General features: G+C 36.9%; 1 long non-coding RNA gene across 1 annotated transcript in view; it reads left to right on the forward strand.

Annotated features, from left to right (window-relative positions):
- Nucleotides 1–5004, forward strand: part of LOC141982525 (uncharacterized) — a 33272-nt gene extending 28268 nt beyond the window's left edge. The window contains exon 4 of the long non-coding RNA XR_012638110.1: nucleotides 4987–5004. This is a non-coding gene — a long non-coding RNA (uncharacterized LOC141982525). The remainder of the gene's footprint in view (nucleotides 1–4986) is intronic.
- The last annotated feature ends 1118 nt before the right edge of the window (nucleotides 5005–6122 follow it).

The raw sequence follows: 6122 nt of genomic DNA on the forward strand, positions 1-6122 counted from the left end.
TCATACTGATGGGAGAGTTCTCTCCCGTCGACATAGAGCGTCTTCACCAGATGCGCTACAGCAGCCCAGCTGCATCAGTGCAGCTGTGCTGAGTTAGCGCTTCTCGTGTAGATTAGCCCTAACTCTTTCAGCACATTTTTTCCGCCTAGGATGATGAAGCTCTGCCTCATCGTCAATGCAAGTCCGTGCTTAAATAGAGTTTGGCTATATCCTTCGGTACTTATCACATAATTCGTATCACATTTGATGTTGGGGGAGTCTACTGTGTATTATTTATAGCTATTAATTATTTTTTTCACAATGTGTGTTATTTATTATTTTATTTGTTTGTTGTTGTTGTTATTGGTTATTGGTTGTCGTTTGTTTGTTTATTTGATTACAGCAGTGTCCAGAAATTCCGATCAGGACTAAGGGTCCCATTGAGCTCGGCATTGTACAAACATATAGAGAGAGTACAAACTTTTTTGTCCTGTTGATGCACATGTGCATCTCACCACCACTGAAAGGTAAAGTGCATGATTCAATGGCAGGCGTTTAAATATTTTACTCCAGTTCTTTTTGAATGTAATGCCACGGTCTTCCAGCTTTGTCGTGAATTCTGGCACAGTATAACTCTCCGGTTGTCATTCATTGGGAGAGATTTTACGTAAAGCAGAGAGGTTCGTGTTCATAAATGCTTTGAGAACTTTTGGACAGGAAATGCTACTTATTTTGCTAATACTGACCCTGTTGAAATTCACCTCTAGCTAAAAATCTTTACCCCCCACTGAGTGTCTGCATTTTATCTGAATAGTTTAAGATAAAGTGCTTAGAGTATACGAAGCAGCTTATGCCCTCTCTGCGTGAGCTAGGTTATGATTTATTTTGCTGGTCTACTAAACTTTTTAGAGATGATGAAGTAATATATTCTTGGTCAGTTGTTCTGGATCCTCTTAGCATAATGACTTTTATTAGTGACTTGCATCCTGAATCACTGTGGAAGCACTTACCCAAAACATACTGGGAAAAGATTGTTAGTGGGCTTAGGTGGCATATTAATCAAATAAATGTAAAAAATTGAACAAATCAGCTGAAAGGAAGTGCTATAGCAACACAGCTATAGTGCCATGCTTTTAACCAAATTGCCAGGACAGAGATGGCATAAGCTGCTTTTCTTATATTTATTCTGATGATCTGTTAAATGCAGCAAAGTGCAAATAAATTTGTGAGCCAACATTAAAACTCACTATATACTTTTTGTTCAGCAAGACTTTGAAGGAGATGTCACATTTTAGAATTGTTTTAACATAACAAAGCACATTTCTCTTGTTTTACTGCAGATTTCAAATTAATGGATGAGCCTGAATGAAAAATAATACCCTGGGTGGACTGCTAGATATTATTAATGCAATTTCCAGATAATTTTAGTGTGCACACTGCCTGGACACATTTATTTGCCAGTGATTGCTAGTTCAGTGATGATTCTTTATGAATGCTGTTTTTGTAGAGTAAGTAGTTATTTTGTATCATCTCATGGTATAATAAATTTTGCCGGTGTCCTAACAAACCTGTTTTAAACTATACAAGAAAAGTCCTCCATCTCCTGGGAAAATCCTTACCTTTATACATCCGATGAAGTGAGCTGTAGCTCACGAAAGCTTATGCTCAAATAAATTGGTTAGTCTCTAAGGTGCCACTAGTACTCCTTTTCTTTTTGCGAATACAGACTCACACGGCTGCTACTCTGTTACCTTTATACTGGAATCTTGCTCTTGATTAGATAGGTGCCAATTTCTTTCAATTGTGATAATATGACACTTTCCCATCTGAATGTAGCCTAGGTCAATAATAACAGAAAATCATTACCAGTTGACAGTGGGTTAGTGGACTGGATAAAATGAGCTGGTGGTCTTAATCCAGTATCTTGCAGAATAGGCCTCTCTAACACACAAACACTGTCACATTTTTCACTAGTCAATGTTCTCAACAGAGAGGCCAAACACAGTTGAAGCTTGGAAAATGAATTACTTTGCTGCCGTTCAAAGCAGTCCATTGAGGTGGGACCTGGTGCATTCAGGTAGGGCAAGATGAGGAAACTTATACGTGCTGTATATTTATTGGGTTCTGCAGGGAGTCAGGCTCCAGGGTCTTCATTCTGGCAAGTTGCATTATCGTTCCATTATAATTTAAAATAAAATAAAAATAGCTCCATTTTCCTTGGATTAAGAATAACTGGAGTAGGGGAAAATGCAGGACTATATCTATATTTACTTCCAAGAGACAAATTTTAATATTCGGATCCTAATAACAGCAAAAAAAGTGCTGCTAACCGGCCATAACTCGTGAAGTTCTTGGGAGTAACATGTGCAATGGGAGGATCGGGCCCCTGGACTTTGTGTGTGTCTAACATAATATAAATGTGCATGTGACTTCCTGTGTGTTGCTGCATCCCAGGGGCTTTCAAACTGTAGGGCATCGATCACTGGTAGTTTGTGGAGCACTTGTTTGATGGCCTACAGAATGCTTGATGGTTACATGATACTGAGTCTCCGCATTTCCAGATGCTACATTATACTCAAAGACAGCTAACAATGTTATATACACCTATAATGTTTTTCCATGTGAGCTAATCACTGTAGCTCTCACATGCAAGTTATGCAATTGCAGATGGGAAGGGAAGTGGGCATATGAGACAAAGTCTCTATTAAACTGTAGGTGACATATGGAAAAAATTGGAGAACTCCTGTAATCTTTCCCATTTTCCGCAAATAAAAATTGCCAAACATAGCCGCCTGGCCAATATTTTAGGTGAAATTTCAGATACACAAAATGTGGAGGTGAAAATGAATTTTGCACGCTGCCTTGTGAATAAATTTGGGAAATTTGGGGGATCTGAAAAACTAAAATTCAAGGGTTCAAAAATGTGAACAATAATTTAAGAGATTTTTTTTGTTGCGATTTCATGAATACACTCACACCAGTTTGATTAATTCTCTAAACAATGTGTTCTGTCTTGTCCTAAGGTATACAAGGTATGCAAGAGTGTCACCTAATGACCTCTGATGACATTAAAAGTGAAGGAGAAGGAAAGCATTGGGTCAAAAAGAAGCATTATTTTGTAGTCTTGGCTGTTTCACTTTCAATTTTCGGATTTATTGTACCATGAAACTCAGAATGAAATTTGGTACGTGAAAGATCCCTGTGGAGGGACACTGAACAAAAAATTCACACGAACCTGCATGACATAAAAGCACTGAGTTTTGTACAACTTGAGCTAAGATTTTACTTATGCCCGAAGCAAGGTTTAGAAAGTATAAAAAAACTAGAGTGCACTAAGCTACAGCACCAGATAGCTTTATTTTGTTTTACCTCTTTTTAAAATTGCAATGTTTGTTCCTTCCCCTAATTTTAGTTGATTGCAACCAGGGCAGAGGGCCAAATAAATATTTTTACGGGGTTCATATTCCTTATTGTTTCAAAGCCCTTGTTAACTTTTCCCATTTTATAACCTTTAATTTGGAATGATTTTCAATGCAGTAAACAGGATGAGCACTGTGGAATTAAATAGAAAGGGACTCATGGGAGTTTTTAAAGGTTGACAAATGTCTTTATTTCTTAAATACATATCCAGCACACTTTGAAGGTTGGGTTATATGGGAGTTTTGTAAGAACGATATTGGCTATTAATTTGAGCTGTCTGTTTGTTTTCTCTAACCTCTGTCCTTCACTGATCTTGGTGCCTTCTTGTCTATCAGTACTTCAGAGATCCAGAGGTGCCTGCAATGTTCTGTACCATCACAGCCCCATTGTGCTTTTCCTCCCTCACAAATGTTCTGTACACTAGCAATAACAGAAGTCAAAATCATGTGTCACGAACTATTTTGACTTTTGAGGGTTTGTTCCTTTTCCCCAGCTCCTACTGCTGTCTTTTGTTTAATTTCAGAGGAAGATGTGACAGCACAACGGTGTTTGTTCAAGCGATGTTCTGAACTTGATCATAGGAAACTTTGTGGTTTAGAGAATTATAGAGTACAGAATGTGGTAAACTACAGTACAGAGTGTCAGCTTCTTATTTACGGCTAGCTATTTTTTTCTGTATTACTATGGACTTCTATATAAGAACTCAGTTAACATATTTATTTGAAAATATTTTCATTAACCTTGTACATTAGATTCTTTCATACCCTTTTTCCAAGTACTGTACTGATTTAAAAATGAGCTGTTTTTCTTTTTGTGTAATCTGTTCTCAAGGATATAACTTTCTAGAGGTTATTCAGGCCCAGTTTCTGGTAGCCTTACTTATGTTGAGTTGCTCTTTATTCCAGAAGTAAATACATAGTCAGCAGTGATTCACTATATGGGGTAGAAGATACATTTACTCCTGTTGATTTGTATCAGAGTATGCCCATCGGTATGTATTTTCCTTGTTGAGGACAGTTTTTGTGCTTCATTAACACTTCTATTAAGCCAGTAAAATTTGCATTTTATGACCAGATCCTTATAAAAACTGTGCAAACTATTTGCAAATAAATCATGCTTATGTACGTGAAATGTTCATCATTTTTTTCTGTTGTTTTGTCCAAGTCTGCTAATGATAGCACCAAATATGGCTCATATTATTTTCAATGATAGGCATAATGTGTTTATTGCTACATTTGAGATTGTAGGTTTTTTTTTAAAAAAATATCTTCATTAAACCTTTTTCACATCTTGTCTATTTTCTGTTTGGTTTCCAAAGAGGACCATAAGGTTACAATTCAAGCATCATAATGAGCGTTGGACATATTGGGTCGAATTCTCATTCTTGTTACAATTATTGTCCTGAATGATGATTTATAATGGACTATTTTCTTTTCTTTATATGCTTTTTGTCACAAAAATAAGGTTTCTGAATGTTGATGACTCTTGTATTTTGTAAATTACATAATTGAGTGCTGGACTGCTTTGATCTTTGTAATGCTCCATCATTTGATTGGTTGACTATTTAAGTTTTTTTTCTGTTTTCAGAGTCACAGACCCATGGGAAGAGATGGAATACACAGTCAATCACAGTAAGGAATGCTGAAAAGTCAAAGCAGTATGTCATGGTACTATCTTTTGCTGAATGCTTTAATCATTAGTATTTATACACTTCATACTTCATTGTAGAATTTGTATCAAACATGAACAATGACAGAACATGTTCAGCATCAATTCTCTTGGCAAGATTGAGACACAACAATAAAAATGAAAAAATCTATTGTTAGGTACGTAAGTTTGCATTCTAGGTGGCCATTTTAATACCAAAAAGTTGTGAGATCTACATATTTGTTTTTCTTTACATGCTGTATGTAGATTTTATTGATCTTATGACTTGCATGCACACACACAAAAAAGCAAGAGTTAGTCAAACAAAGCAATAGCAAATATCTTTAGGGTTTCATTCCCAACAGTTAACTTAAGAATCCAAATATAACAGAAGCCATGCCAAAATATTTATGCTTTCATTGTTCACATATAGAGCGCTGTATACCCACCAAACTAAAATTATAAATCTTCTGGCCAAGATTATCAATAATAGGTGCTTAAAGTTACACTCCAAAATCCATATTTAGATATTAAATAAGTGACCTGCTTCTTCAAAAGTGATGAACATCCATCAGCTCCTCTTGTGCTCAGATTTGAATTCTGTATCCCATAACTTCCGTCCCCTAATGTGTTTGTTCATTTGTATGTGTAAGAAAAAGGAAGCATGACATTCTAGAAAATTTCATGCCAGCTGGGAACTAGGGCTTTGATCCAACAAAACACTGAGTGATATGTCTACACTACAGTTGATTGCTCTAGCTAGATCAAAACTAGTTTGAGTAACAATAGCGGTGAAGCTCTGGGAACATGGGTGGTTGCACTGGCTAGCGTAGCCCACCAGGACCCTGCGTACATACTCAAACAGCCACCGCTGTTGTGGCTTCACTGCTATTGTTACCCAAGTTAGTGAGATTAAAGCTACCTGGGCTATGTCTACAAGCTGCCATCTCACATCCCGACTACCATCCGGGATGCCATCATACATCCCGAGTGCAGTGCACATATACCTAAAATCATGTGCCTAAATTTAAGCATTTTCTTGAGTGCTGTGCTAGACCAGTGCCTCGCTGAGGGCT

The sequence above is a fragment of the Natator depressus genome, chromosome 1 (genome assembly GCF_965152275.1).
Source record: "Natator depressus isolate rNatDep1 chromosome 1, rNatDep2.hap1, whole genome shotgun sequence".
Taxonomy (NCBI): Eukaryota; Metazoa; Chordata; order Testudines; family Cheloniidae; genus Natator; species Natator depressus.